The sequence below is a fragment of the Tetrao urogallus genome (genome assembly GCF_951394365.1).
Source record: "Tetrao urogallus genome assembly, chromosome: 1".
Classification (NCBI taxonomy): Eukaryota; Metazoa; Chordata; class Aves; order Galliformes; family Phasianidae; genus Tetrao; species Tetrao urogallus.
In genome coordinates, this window is record NC_136813.1 from 86,085,363 (window position 1) to 86,101,576 (window position 16,214).

Sequence of the window (16,214 nt, forward strand, 5' to 3'; positions counted from 1 at the left end):
CACACAATTTTTTAACTTCTTTGAGCTCAGGCTTTGAACTTTTACTTCATATTGACTCAAAACAGAAACGTCACTATTCCCCAGAGAATTTGTGAAAATATTTTCAGTCTTAATTAAACTTTCAATTGCAGTAAGACTGAATGGCCTTGTTTTTACTCTTGTCTGAATTTAAACACTCTGATTTTCCAACTGTATTAAATTGCAATGTGATCTAAAATGCGACGTGGTAAAGGCTAAATAAAACCTGCTTAACATTATTTTCAAGAGAAGTGATGTGATAACTTCTCCCAGGTAATCCCACGGAAACTATTTTTTTCTCAAAAGTTCTATTCTCAAGTCAGCAAAAGACGTTAAAGACTTTTCAGTGATGTAGCACTTTTTGCCAGGGACACTTCTAAATTATCATCTTCTTTTACATGACATGGACAATAACTATGCATGAAAGCCTTGCTCCATTTTTATGCTACCTGCCTACACACCTTTTTGTACTGATATACTTTTCCATATAAAGAACTAGCTCTGTTACAAAACAACACAAAGAATGCCTCCACAGCCAAAATGAGGATTCCAGTCTTCCATAGCCCTCTTCCTAAAGAGCTGTTGATTAGCTTCATGAAAATACACCAGGTCAAGGTTTTAAACAAAAGTCTTTTCTTTCCTGAGATAATGGGAAATGAAAAAGAAGATGGTAAAAGATAATCATTAACTCAAATATTCCTAAACAGAAAAGTTACAGACTACTCCTAAACACCAAGACCAGGGAAATTAGATGGCTCAAAATTATGCTGCTTGGACCTCACCTTTCTCACACATCCTTGCCTTAGAGAGAATCAAGGAGTGAAATAACAAGTGAGTACTGTGAAAGATGAAAATTCCAACTGATGATCTCTCCCTGGTTCAACTTTGTTTAGAGGCATAAAATTAAAAGTTGAGAACGTTACCTCCTTTTGTACAGAGAAGATATTTGTGAAAGTTTTTATCTTATTTTTGCAGTGAAAGGCTCCAATCATGCCTTTTCCATTGTCTCACTGACACATGCAAGATCTAGATGTCAAAACCAGAAAGAGAAGATCAGAATTCCTCCATGCATACAGGCAGCAAATAAGGGTGCAGATCAGATAAGTGACAACATAATGATCATCCTCGAAGTAGTATGGATATGGAAAAACGAGAAAGACTTCAGTCTCCTTTCTACATTAATATAACATTAGGGCAAGGGCAGCTTGGTTGCTGCTAGCCCTGCCTGTTCCAACATTATTTGTGAGCCCTTCTGCACATCAGATAGAACAACACCAAGGGCTGAACTGGAATACAAATCACTCTTTGGGGACATACCCAAGTTAATGGGAGAAAGATGGCACAGGTATTCTTGCTTTTTGTTCAGTTTCATGATTTAATGTAATCAAATGTTTCCTTGTTATTGTCTTCCTCTATAGTCTCCAGTGTGAAAACAAGAGCTCAGGTTTGTCTCCTGATGTTATTTCTTTGCATTTCAGTTCTTCTGAGAACACTGTTTTCTTTCCTCAATTTCTTTAACAGAGTCTGCTTTGCCCTTTGGAGTGTTGTTAATTGACTACATGTTTAGCCTTCCTTTTTAATTTTGGAGACCTCCTCCACCAACCTTACCTGGCCCTAACCTTCAAAATACATAAAGAATAAGCTAACATCTTTATCAAGCAAGAATTTTCCCAGAAACTATAGACATAGTAAAGTGGTTTATTTTGAGCAGATGCATCTATGCATTTTGCTACTTTTGGAATTGGTGGTCATTTAATAGAAATACTGAATACCCAGTGCTCACTGCAGTCACTACGACTTTGAAAAGTCCTACCAGTTTGTTGACAATGCCAATCCTTTAAGGACCCAGACATCCTGCAAGGCAACGTGCTGTTGATAGTATTTAAGCAAGGAGGAAAGGCCACATGCACACAGTTACAACCAAGCAGGTACGTAAGGGATGGCTGGATTACAGCTTCACAACACAAAGCTGAAAACAACTCAAGGGTAGCGAGCACAGAACAAGAGTACTCTCGGCAAATAAAACAATATTAAAATCATTAAAAATATTCAAAATAAGCAGAGCAAACTCCAAGCCTTCTAACCCTTTACTGACACGGGCAAAGTTGCTTGACTTCAATCCTTGCCTAAGGATCTCCATAGTAACTGCCATTAGGGATTTTCAAAACATTTTATGATTTATGATTTATACATGATTGTTTACTTTACAGCGTATCTTCCTCAAGGGTTTTACTGAGCATCATTTCCTTGATTTTATTAATAGAGAAACGGTGTGCTTATGTGCCTTGTTCAAAGTACTTATACAAAGTCCCTGAGGACTATGAATATCGCTGCTCAAAGTCTAGAAATCTGTCCTCTTCTCCCAGAGATACTCTTCAAGTGAATGGGTGCAGCAAAGCAACTGGTACGGCACAGAGGTGGAGGACTGGTATGCTGGAATTTCAAACACTTGGGACACTTTCTGTGCCCCTCAAGGAAACTTAAATCACTTAAATATATGTGGTTAAACAAAGTACGGATATATAAATCCCCTTGGTTTATTTCATCGACATGAGTGCAGACAGGGTAAGTTGGTGAGAAGTGTATGTAGAAACTCTCACTGTGGGTAAGTGAACGGAGTCTGAGAAACTTTAGGAATAACATTTTAAGTCTCTTGCTAGGTTTTGAGAAGAAAGCCTTGCCACTTCCTTGTGATGTCTATGTTACACTCATAGTGCGAAATGGCTGAATTACTTAAAGTTTTGCGCATTTCTTTACATGACTGCCAGCATAAACATTCTATTACAAGAATCTTTCCTCTCCGGCACTTTATGTAAGATCAGGCTGGCATTTCTTCTAGAACTGGTATGAACCATGGCTCTTCAGGCATCTGGCTATCCTAGTAGCAGACAAGAATTCTTCAGTGGACATTTCAGTCAGGACCCCACCATTTCTTACTGATGCAATTATCAGATTATGCCAGATGACATCAAAACAAAGCCAGCAGCTGCCATACGTGCTCTGCCCCTGCACAGAGAGCCCATTCACCTACATGTCTGCCATCAGCTCACTTTCAGCTGTCTTCTGAAAGGTAATGATAACATGGGACTAAAACGAGATCTCCTGGCCCTCAGAAAACACTTACTCAATCTTGGATTGCTGTTATCTTTCTCTTCATTTAGCAACTTTCTGGCATTCTCCACCAAGGAAAGTAGAAAAAAAAATATACAGATATTGATGGCAGACCCCTCTTACTTCTTTCCTGATTTTGTCTGGAAATAAAGCTTGGAAATTGTCTTTCCTGACAAGCTTTCCTTGAAGAACCACTTGAAGTTCCAAAAGTGATAACTGAGAATCACTTCACTGGTTTGTGCATCCTGAGCCAGGGCAATGCCACAGGCCCTGGATGTTTGAGGAGCACTGTCCTTTGGTCACACAACAGAAACTCGCATGAGGATCTTCGTGGCTGTTTGCATACATGGTGACATTTATCTCTATATTCAAACTGTCAGTCTGGACAACATACTCCCTTGCTATGAACCCACTAAATTGTACCAGTAAGCAGCAATGACAGCATATTGCAGAAGGCTCAGGATATTACTCTGGCCTTACTGTAGAAGTTTTCAGTGAAGTGCATTGCAGACACCTCAGCTCACCTTGCCCTGTAGCAAGTCATTTCAAATCAGTGTGACTATAATGCTTACTTCTTCCACTATCAATTTTTACAGTGAAATCTTGTCAGGGAAGGGACAGTCACATCCTGCAGAGGGTCAGCATCAAGCACAGTGACTCTACAGCCAACCCAGCCTCCCTGATCTTGATTAAGACAAATTAATAAAAATGTTTGTTTAGCGTTTCCATCAACCCTTTCTTCTAGTTAAGTTGAAGAGATGAAGGAAGTGTGAACTCAGCCTCAAGAATCGAAACCAGGCTGAACAAACCAGATGATTCCGAATCAGCCTTGCCTCTGGCTGCTGGCTGAGAGCTCTCTGTTCAGCTCTGCTGGGGAACAAGAGGAAGTAAAGGCACACTGGTGGGTGAGGAGAAGAGAATGGGAAGCAGGCCAAGGAAGGGACCTTTCCTCTGTTGTGTAATCCAGAATGCATGCTGTAGTGCTAATAGTGAGATGAGAAGTGCCTTCCAGCCTCCAATCATCCTGTTGGTGACTTAAACAGCGCGTGAGTAAGATTTATGGGGAAAGATTTATATACAAGCGTAAAGAAAAGTACACAGCCAGAATGCTTAAACAAATACAATAATACAAGTAACCTTGAAACATACAGCCTTATGGGTTTCTTGTTTAACTTTGTTGGTTTAGTGAGAATATTTTTATAAACCTAACTCCACCTATGCAACTATATAAAATTAACTTACAGTTGTTAGAATCAGCACTTGTTCAATAAGGAAAAAAAGAAGCGCAAGTTCTCATCTTATCATTGTGGCTCTGGTTTTTTTTTTTTTCTCCAGAACATTCTTTTGTGCTTGCTCCTGGAGCTGAGGTGTAAGTGCCTAATAGCACAGTGTGACACCAGAATTGTTAAGGGTTTTTTCTATCATCCATCGTTACTATGGTGGCATGCTGCAGCAAACTGCACTCTGCTGGCACCAGACACATGAGGCCTGAGACCACACTGCCTAAGAGGAAGTTTGGGAAGAAACCAAGGCTCACTCACGTCCCAGCTCCTTCAAGCACAAGGGGGTAGATCTTCAGTAGGGTCAAAGCATGTTCAGGATGACCTGTGCTCTCTAGTGAGTGGAAGAGAAAGACCAAGAGTCTGCCTCCATCCCTTCCTAAGCACTACGAGAAACAAGTCAACAGGCTAAAAGCACTATGATAGGAAAAACATCCCAAAGCTATGTCAAGTGCTAAATGTCTTAGCTCTAGTTATATTATAAACACTGTTTTTGTATCTGATGTTCAGACATTAAAACACATCCTTCCTCTCCCAAAAAGCTTGCTCTGCAAAGCCACTTCTCATTGCTACACATGTAGGTAGGAAATTGTGCTCTGAGTTACTGTCACAGTTGTTTGCAGGATTCAGGTAACCAGATCAACTCACAGAACCAGCAGGTCTCACGGAAAGCTGGGAAAAACCATTGGCTTAAGTAAGCAGCACAGCCAGCCTCCACAAGGCAAGGCTGAAAAAGGCACTCAGTGGGCTGAGCATTTAGGAGTGAGCTCTGCAACCCTCTGAAATGGAAGTCTGTAGGCCAGAAATAAAGTGACCTGAGCTGACACAATCGTACACAAGCTTCAGCACTTGCCTTATAAGTCTCAGACCTGTGTAGCAACCTCTCGTACTGAGCAAAAGCCTCACTGGAAACAGAGAAAGAGCAAAACTTCCACTACAGTGCACTACAGGTTTGCAGATACCTTTGCTGAACACTCACCTAGCTTCAGTGTTCTGGAGCAACTTGATCAATATTTTATCCCCTTCACCCTCACGTATCACCAATCTTTTAAATGTGGATTCTCTAGAAGAGTCACCTGATACTTTGTGCCTAGACTATACCTCTACCTTCTATAAATATTGCTTTTGAGAGCAGTGGATTGTAGTACGCTATTGTTACTGCTCTACCTCAATGAGTTACATACAGAAGGCGGGTAAAAAGGGAGTCTGGGCTGCCCCGGATAAACACCTTTGAGCTGCCAAAACTCCAGAACATATGTGTAAGGCTCCTCTTCAAAAACAGCAAGAAATAAGAGTCCAAGATCAGATGCACCTTAGTCCTTGGAACATGGGGCCTCACCTCGAGCACAGCTCAGTTTGGGGCATCTCAGTACAGAAAGGACATCAAGGTGTTGGAGAAGGTCCAAAGAAGGGCAACAAGGCTTGTGAAGGGGAACTGGGACTGTTTAGTCTGGGGAAAAGGAGGCTGAGGGGAGACCTTATTGTTCTCTTCAAATACCTGAAAGGTGATTGCAGTGAGTGGGGTTGGTTTCTTCTCATGGTGACAGGATAAGAGGAAATGGCCTCAAGTTGTGTCGGGGAGGTTTAGGTTGGATATCAGGAAACACTTCTTTACAGAAAGGGTTGTTAAGCACTGGAATAGGCTCCCCAGGGAGGTGGTTGAGTCACCATCCCTGGATGTATTTAAAAAGTGTTTGGATGTGGTGCTCAGGGACATGATTTAGCGGAGGGTTGTTAGGGTAGTTTGGTTAGGTTGTGGTTGGACTTGATGATCTTTAAGGTCTTTTCCAACCTGAGCTATTCTATAATTCTATGATTAATGGAGAAAATCCCCCTGGATTAAAGCTGTCCGGGAATAACACATTCACACATGATTCCAGGTTACTTTCCCCATAGCTCTGCAAGCAGTGCTTTGGCTTGGGTGCTATAGGTAAGGAAAGATGGAAACCATGTCCTTCTGTGCTGCTAAAGACGTTGGCCTTATCTGCGCTTTGTGCTTGTACTGGCAAATGAAGTCAGCTCAATGTATTCCTTTTTTAACAAAGAGAGATATATTCTTGGATAGTCTACAATGCAAGTGTGGTTAGATCAACTTGAAGGTGTCTGAAGTTGGAAAAGCTACTGTCCTTTACCATGCAGCTCACTAATTCCGGTATGAATGCATCCTCTATGGGGGATGTCTACTATCACCACTTCAAAATAAACAAATGTAACAGCACCAGTCTATAAAAAAGGGCATTTTCGTTTTGAGACAGCAGGGAGCCCTAGGAGGTGTATTCACTGTCAAAAGTTTTGGGAGATGTGTGATTGCTACTCAGAAATGACTATCAGACCTCTACTGTTTTCCGGGCACCATCACTCTCTAAAAACAAGTTTTTTATGAGATTTGCACCCATGTCCTTCCTCTTTCCCTCTTCCCCGATGTTTACTCTGTGACCAACAGGAGACTGGAAGCCATGCCTATTCCCACAGAGAGCAAATAAGAAGAGCTATCAAGAGCACAAAGATTAGGTATGACCCAGAAAAAAAAAAAGAAAAAAAAAAAAAAAGTGGTCTATTTTTCTGGATTAGTCAGTACATGCATGGGTTGAACTTATAAATATGTGCTCATATTTCTTCATTTGTTCTGAAACTGTCTATTTGATTTGGTATTTTAAAATAGACAGATTAATCCACACTGGCACTGCTTAGCCCACGACTATTTGTATTTCTACTTACAAATTTTTCCTTCACAGGATGATTATCTGCCCATAACTATAGACAGGCTTCTCATTTTAACTTGTTTCATCTGTACTAGCACCAGGAAGCAACAATTTCCCAAGCCATATTTGACTCATGCTGCTTGGAATTAGCGCTTACTAATCCTGCTCGTACTCCAGAAGTTCAGAGAGGGGTATAAAAACTTATTTTCTGTTTTGAAAAGCATGCTTTCTTTCTTAGGTTAGTTTTCTCTCTGATAAATTATTAATTCAGTCACATGCTGTCCTAGGGTCCTATAAAGGACCCATTCTTCTGCCACAAAGACTAAGATTTGGCTCATTTTGGTTGGCTGCCCAAACATCTAAAAGTCCCCAAAGTTGCTGCTCCTTCCTCCAAGTAAGGAAAGCCTTTACTTCTCCAAACTTCTTTCTGTGAAAGAACAATACCACTGGGCATTTCTTGTGGAATTTACCACCCAGACTGTGGTCATTTGCCACCATGGGTGGTCCATTTGGCAGGTGCAGCAAATTTACCTCAAAAACTCCAGCCCTGCCGTAAGTTCACTAGTGTAGTTTTTCCAAGATATTTTCAGCCAAACTGTTGTTGGAAGATCTTTGAACCAGGAATTAAAAAAAAAAATAAAAATTCAGTAGTGATGCAACCACCCTGCAGGATACCTAAGAGAGATAAATGCAAGTTTTAATCGAGTGATAGTTTCCCCCTTACCTTCTAGCTGAACAAAACTGGAAAAAACCAGCAGGTGTAGGACAGAGCTAACAGCTCAGCTAATCTTGATGCTGGCTGACTAATACTTCTGCTCCACTTGTTCTCTTAACCAGAGCGATTTCTTGTGAAAAAAGAGACAGTTAACAGCTTTGCCGCTTATTTATTTATCAGTGGAGAAGTGGAACTATAAAATTGACTCGTTCTGTCATGTCTAAAGGTCAGTGACAAATAAATGTTTTATTGTCTATAAATTATAATACATGCTCATATACATATGTGGATACCAAAATCCAGAGAAATAAAATATCAGATGCATCAGACCTCAAACCCTCTTTAACACAGGGCACAGAGAGAGCACAGGCAGATGAGCAGGAGATACACCTGACAGCGCAGCAGATGCAAACCTATCTGAAGGAAGTCCCACACTGCCCACGCCCACCAGAATGTGGCCCTTTGTTTCCACTGGAGGTCATACTATGTGCAACAGTAATGCATTCCCTCTCCAGCACCATCCCAGATGACCACAGATGCTCAAATTGTGCTACCTGGCTGCAGAAAGGGAAGAGTTATTTGGGTGGCTTAAAGATGTAGAACAGGGTCTGTATTACAGAAACTATTTATGTAAGAAGCAGCATAGAAATGACTCAGTAATCAGCTCTGTAAAGAAGGCTTGGATCTGTATAGTATTATATAGAACCTGCTGCTGGCCAAAGGCAAAATAAATAGATAGATAGATAGATAGATAGATAGATAGATAGATAGATAGAAAGATAGAAAGATATAACAGGCATTGGGTATTTATAAGACAAAAGCACACAAGAGCAACAAATAGCAAACAACTAAACTATGATATCTGTTGCTACATGAAGAAGTCTGGAAAGCTGGGAAGGAATGACTTCCTTTCTGAGGTCTAAACCACAGACCTTAAAGATGAGGAAGAAGAGGCAGCTGGGGAGGAAGCTCTTTATTTGATTTGTGTGCAACTCCTGTATTGCACGTGGATTGTCTATTGATGATATGGTTTCTGTGCATGGTTCCATAAATCCCTTTGACAGCAAAAGGCACATATCTAGAATACACATATATCCATGACACAAGAGAATATGGCATATGCATTGCAGCAATAAACACATGCTGCCAAGATATTTCAAGTCATTAAGCTTTATCTGCAAAGAAGATACTCCTTGGAGTAGTTTATATTAGAAATATTTAATATGTTCACAGTACAAAAAACAATTTTTGTTCACTGGTAAAGAATGTGATGATAACCCATTTCTTAGTATCTATATCTAGCATCCATTGAGTGCTGTATAAAGCTCATATGAGCTATACAGGAATTTGTATGCAGGGGCTGAGCATTTCCTGGGGTTAATTAATTATTATTAATTAATTATTGTTAATACAAAGCTTTTGAGAATGCTCACAACATCCTTGTCAGCAACAGTGTTGAAGGCAATTGATGCTAGTATTGACAATCTTCTTCTGTATCCTTTAGGACTGATTAGCAAATTTCTCATTAGGAGTGGGCCCATTTTTCCAAGCCATACAAAGACACAGCAGACAGCCCCATACTTAGCAGTATGAGGATTCTTCCCTACTCAGCTCCAGTGTGATGCTTAGACAGTGTGACACTGTCACCTTGGACATCACAGTGTGATGTCCAAGGTGACAGTGTTAGAAATGCAAAGATCAACTCTTCCTACAAAAGTTTAGTTTTCAGTAGTAAATATCAAAGTTTCAAAGTACTTTGGATTATTAATGGTTTGGCATTTTCAGTGTAGCAGATAACAGGAATAATGTGCCAAGCCAGTAGAAAACTCTCACATCAGAACACAATACATTTATTTTTGATTCTGAGCAATTTTCAGCTCCTGCTGGAGGAAAAAAAAACAGTAGGACAAAATTACGTGGAAGGGCAATAGCATAACAGCCTTTTCCCCACACATAACACATAGCTGGCTTATCTTACTGCACGTGGTTTCATAATTACAGAACCCGGAAAATAGAAGTATTACATAGTCAGATAGGAATTAGGTGTAACAAATAAAGTTTAGAGCTTGTTCCTGGTGATATGAAGCAGAAGTTTAGATGTCTTCCATACCCACCTATCTCATCTGAAAGCATTTATCCTGCTAATGCTCTAACAGCCCCACCAAGCTTTAACTGCAGATTTGGGCCAATCATAGAATCGCTTGAGTTGGAAGGGATCCTTGAAGGCCATCTAGTCCAATTCCCCTGCAACAAACAGGGACATCTACAGCTCAGTATGGCCTTAAAGTCCTTCAGTAGAGTACCTTGCAAGTGGGATAAGATATGGTGATGAGAACCATCATCACTATCTCCTCTTCTTTTGGCTACTTTCTGCTAAAAGCAAAATGGCCAGATGAGGTGCTAACCTCACATAAAGACTCCGGAGTCTGCATGCTGCATGGACAGAGGATCCTCATACAAAGCAGTAACCCAGTCAAGCTGTAGCATTCACATCAGTTTCCTCATACTGTTTGTCTGTGGGCTGAAGGCAGATCAGCTTCTTTCAGTCTCCTCCAGAAGGGCTACAGAGGGGCTTAAGACCTATCAGAGCAGTAGGGAGGGACTTATCCCACATTATAACTCTCTCATATGGGCAGGCACAGCCCTAACAGCCTGCAGGGCTCGTGGTGGAGCAGAGGATTGAAAGGAGAAACCCTTCTGTCAAGCAGGATCACTACTGAGCTCTGAAACTGCCCCCACCATTCCTACAGGCCTGGGCATCTTCCCATCCTTGCCCTTCACTCCCCTGCAGCAGGCTCCATGGTGGAGCAGGCTGGCTGTGCATAAACTGCCCAGGGTTAGGACTCAGCAGGGAAACCAGCTCCTGATACCATGTCTGGCTTTACTCCATCAAAATGCTAACAGCAGTTGAAGAAACAAATTTTGGAGCAGGTACTAAAAAAAAACCAACCTAGAAATTACTAAATAGAAATCTTCCCAAAGAGGCCATGTAGCCTCCAGTGGTCAGTATTAAGGAATTGCAAAAGAGGTATATTATATTATCTTCAGTAGTACTGTCTCATAAAAGAAATCAAAGAATCATAGAATCACAGAATCATAGGGGTTAGAAGGGACCTTTGGGGATTATCAAGTCCAGCCCCCTGCTCAAGCAGAATATTGGACCATGATCACAACCTGGACAAGCTATCACACTGGCTTTGGCTTCCATAGAAGTCAAAATAGAGTTAGATGTTATTTTCAGGGAAAAGACAGAACTTTACAATGTGGTACTTCCCATACACCTGTAAGACAACAAATGTTTATTCCTTCTGTTTAGGAATAAGATGTCACAGCTGAAGCCACACTGAGGAGAGCGGAGTCAAGTAGATGCTGGCAAACTCATGAAACAGGCAGTGCTATCTATAATCTCATGAGAAAAAGTGATTTTTAAATGGGCTGTGTCGTGCAGCCTTGAACTATATTAGCTGAGCATCTTCTAGGACGTAATCGAAACAGCTTAAGAAGGCAATCAGGTCTTGCTCAACTGTTACTCCTGACTTTTGCCTTATTGAAAAAGATGAGAGCTGTGGGGTTTGGTTTGGCTCTGTGCTGTGCAAAAGCTGTTCCTTAAAAATTGTAAAAGTTGGATAAGGCTATTCATATGTAGCACTCAGTAGTGAGAGAGCCTCTCAGGGTTGGCACTAGAACAAACACAAGACCCTTCTATCTATATGTGCTGGTAATAGCTGTATTTGTTGAAATACACTGTGGAATTCACTGTGAAATACACTGAAATTCACTGTGGTGAAGCACCTCCTTCATCCTTTCAAATCGCCAGATGCTAAAGCAATTAATAAATGCAAGCACCATTTGGCCTCCCATTGATGTGAGCATTTCATATCAAAGCTCTAGGCAGTGTGAAGGGCAAAGCCAGACACTCCCTGAGTGGATTAGAAGAGTTTAAACACTAGTGAGCATAAGCTGTGAAGAACTCACACTGCCAATATTGCTGTGAGCTGCCAGCACATTCCCAAGGATATGGTGATACTGGAAAAGTTTGACCCAAGGGAAAATTTTTACCTGTCTCTGTTAGAAAGGCTTTTTTTTTTCTTGGCATGTAGAGGGCACCATCAGAATTGTGAAATGAGCAAGATTTTTTGGTACTTTGAATGTATATTCTCTGTACAATCACACTATTCCTGAACAGTCAAAATCCAGTCTGTCACAAACCCAAACAAGAATAAAGCTGGGTTGATACGTTTACTACCTGTTTTCATTCCTTGTAGTTAACAAAACCAGTTACTAGGCAGCAGTGCACATATACCCTAACTGTCCCAATGCTTTTATAGCTTTGGTTACAGGAAGGGCTGAGCACCAGAGGTTTTAAAGTATGAGTGGGTATTTCTGGATCCACTACAAGCACTACACCAGTGATTTATTAGTGACATTTTGTTACAGGAGCTATATTGGAACTTCATCATTTTGGCCCATTACTGCTTTTCTCCATGCCATCTCCAAATGTTCAAGTTTTTCTCATTTCGCCTTTTATATTTGCATTTGTGATTGCTTACAGCATGCATATCATTGTGACTCCATTTGTATTAAGTCTCTAAAACTTTTCTTTCTGTGAGTTTCAGAGGAAAAAAATTCCTTTTGTTGGGGAAAAAAAAAAAAGCCCTGAAAGCCCTAGGCTGAAGTCATCTGCCAGCACTGGGAGAGAGCAAAGAGAGGAAAAGTCTGCCAAGAAATTGAGCAGCTTTGAAAGGTAGCACCTCTATAATGACGATACTACTCAGCTGTATATTTGCTACAAGCCCCGCAGTTCAGGCCCCAAGACAGTGCAGAGCAGACCAAAGCAGCCATTAGGTGGCTCCGTGCTCTAGGCTTTTCCATTAGACTGTAGCAACATTGTATTTTTAGTTCAATTGCGATTAAAGATTGTCAGCTCCTCTAACTTGTTTCCTTCCTCAGCCTACAAGAAAACTTTCCGAACAAGCGTTAAGAAGTCCTCTCTTTTATGTTTTAATGGGCAAGGAAATTTTCCAGTTACCTCAGCTATTTCCCAAACCCAGAGGGACCAAAGTTTGGCAACTTCATAATATCAGAGAAAAGAATAATGATACATGTTTTGCATCAGGTGCCAGCATTATGGTGTTCTCAGGGAATAATGGGGACAACGAGCACACGTACCACTGATCTAAAGTGGCTCTTAGGAAACAATGTTAGAGGTCAAAGCTAAATCTTCAGATTTTACTTTCATACATTTTTTTAACCTCTGTCTCAAATAATTATCTAGAGAGATATTAACAGAAAAGGTGGGCAGCAGGAGACTGGAAAGGGCGGAGTCAATGCTACTCTACCGCAAGAGTTCTTTTTGGTTGCAGAGCTGCTTATGTGGTAAAACCACCCGGTCACTGCTATGAAGGACTGACCACAGTGTCTAAAATGATCCTTCCAAGGCACTCAGGCCTTTTCTAAGCAGCAGACGACATGAAATAAGCAGGTACGGAGGGACCACACTGCACCTTGTATGTACTACCTCCATCAAACAACCTGTTCTGTGCCTCAGCATGAGAAGGAGACACAAGGGGACACAGCAACAAGAAAGTAATGACCGCTGGAAGAAAGCAGACAGAAAAAAATGATGAATAAAGAAAAGCAGCAGCTGTACAACACCTATGGACAGATGAGAGAGGAAGTGCTGTGCTCTTCCCTGCTTTTCTAGAACCCTCAGAGACAGTAGATTCAAACTGGATCAACACATTACTAGATTTCTGTCATAGGGCTGTGAGTGATGAATACTCCTGGTCATCTTCATTGCAAAGCATGGAACTGAAAATATGTTTCTTCTTTGCAACCTTCAAGAAATAGACCCTTAATAAGTATATGCAAGGTGTATGCTTTTGGTTCTTGGTAGTTGCAGACCAATGGATAAGGACACGTGTTGTGTTTTGAGTGGTCTCAATACTGTACTGACATTTGAGTAGCTCTTCAGAAGATGCTGCATCCACACAGTATGTACCTTAATACCTGCAACTAATACATTAGAGGAAAAAATAACAGTACAAAACCCAACAATAGGGTATGAGAGTGCTTTTATTAAGACACTACAATACAGTTATTCAGATAGTCACAATATCAGTTTCTGCTGGGCCTGCATGGTATCAAAAAGAAGCAACTGCTCAGCTTCCATCAAAGGTATAGCTCTGCTGAAATCAATAGGCAAATCTCTAGCCCTGCCACAAGAAGAGGCTTAGGACTGTACACACCACAAACTATAAAAATATTTTTAATAAAATAGATTGAACTTTCACTGTGTACAGAAAACAAACCTATATTTGACAGCAAACAGCAAAAGTGAGGAGACACCTACATCATAAAAAGTTAACAATTGTGTTTATCAGACTTTAAAATCACAAAGGTAAGTTGCAGTTTCATTAATGAATTGTAATCAAATCAATTTTTTTTTAATCAGGAGCTGAGAACTGATATTTCAGCAACAAAAAGACAAGTCCAAGATTTTTACTTCTTACAGATCCACTTGAATCAAAACAGAATATATAACATATACCTAAAATTAATTTATGGATCTTTAAGCTGTGTGTAACCTCTAAGATCAACCAGTCTGACCTTTCACAAAACACAAGCCAAATCTTTTACCCAGCAGTCTTAGTACCTAACAGTATTTGGATAGAGGGACTAGAAAAGCAGAATTTCAGTGCTATTCTGTACCAGCACCTAAATGCTATGGCTGGTATGAGCAGTTGTGAGTAGTTGTGAGTTCAAACTAACGGCCAATTTCCACTAGAGAGCTGTGTATAATAGTGTTCATTTCACTTAATAAGGAATTATCTTGTTCAGTGCAAATGTCTGCATTACTGCGATGTCAACCCAACAGCCTCCAACACTGGCCAGGAGGTGTGTAGCAATTGGAACCCAGCAGTGGTAGAGATGAGTTACCACACTCTCCATCTTCCAAAACACTCACTGAAAAGTCCTGCAAGGGCTACTTCATGTGTCAAAAATGTTTTTGTTCCAGTTTATCCAGCTGAACAGATTGTTGTGGTATTCACTGAAGCACGAAAACTAAACCTCTGCTGCTGTAGTAATGGTAGGGTCTTGCAGCGCAGCCAAAATATGGGTCAAGTTTATACCTACTGTGTGCAGTTGGAGCGCTCTCACTTTGCTGGGCAGCACACTGTACCTCAACTGCAAAATCACTCTGGTCTAATTAAACAGAGCAGGTAGGTAGCAATGGAACTGTATGGAAATTTATGGATTAGTAGCAAAACTTACTTCTTTCATTTTTTCACCAAGCCCTTCTCAATTAAAGAATTTACAGTCGAACCTCAAGACTCACGTCAAAGAATACGCCATGCAGGTTGAGTCACAGACTCATTGCGCATTTTCTTTATTTGGTGATAAATCAAGTACTTGTTCTCCAGCTTCTGTATACTTAAGGCGTAGCACAGTTAGGTCTTCAGCGTTGCTGCATCTCAAGGTTTCAACCTCACCTTAAGTATACAGTGAATAACAAAATGAAAATGAAATCTCTAATGCTCTAACGTTTTCCTGATTTACTTCCTGAAATATGTAGAGAAACATGTAACTTGTGTAATGGTACAAATTATGCTAAGAGGGGAAAACTGCGGTGTGGCACAGTGGGACAACCCAGTCTCGAAACATGAACAGAGAACCATGAACCATGAAGTCTTTCCTTTTTCTCTTGCACTTTTTTCCATGTAAAACTGCTGAAGAAGTTGACTTCAACTTGGAGCTGCAGACACAAATAGCTCTTTGAACATTAGGAAAAAGCCAAATTGCTACCAAAACAAAACAAGGGATATGGAAGTCTTTTACTTGTGATGTTAAGAGCCAGTGTTGGAATCATTGGTGGACACCTTCATGAAGCGTAATGAAAGCCTGTAGTACTCTGTGATGAGGCACAGTCCAACTAGAAAAGAAAAAGAAAAAATCATAAGAAATGCAATGAAAGGGAAATGAAAAGGGAAGAAGAGCTGAGTTGTTTCAGCATCTAAAAGGAGGCACTGCCTGAAATTCCAACATGCTTATTATATATAAATTTGTGGTCCTGAAAATATCCTTCATGCTACAGTGTCATTGTACAACTCTGTAACTGCCAAGTGCCAAGTGTATCAAGTGTTGCAATCATTCACGACCACTCAAGAGAGCAGAACGAGTAAAGGCTCAGAGTCTTCAAATGCACCTTTTAATTTAATAGGCCTAGATATGTTTTTATGCTGGGTTATGGGACATGTGTCTTTGATGGAACTGTACAGCTGCTGGAAGAAAAATTACCTTCCCAGTGAGCTCCAGACTGGACAGACTACCCAGACTTTGGGAAGCAATCAGAATATCGCCATCACCTACAGAGGCCTCACAAAAGCT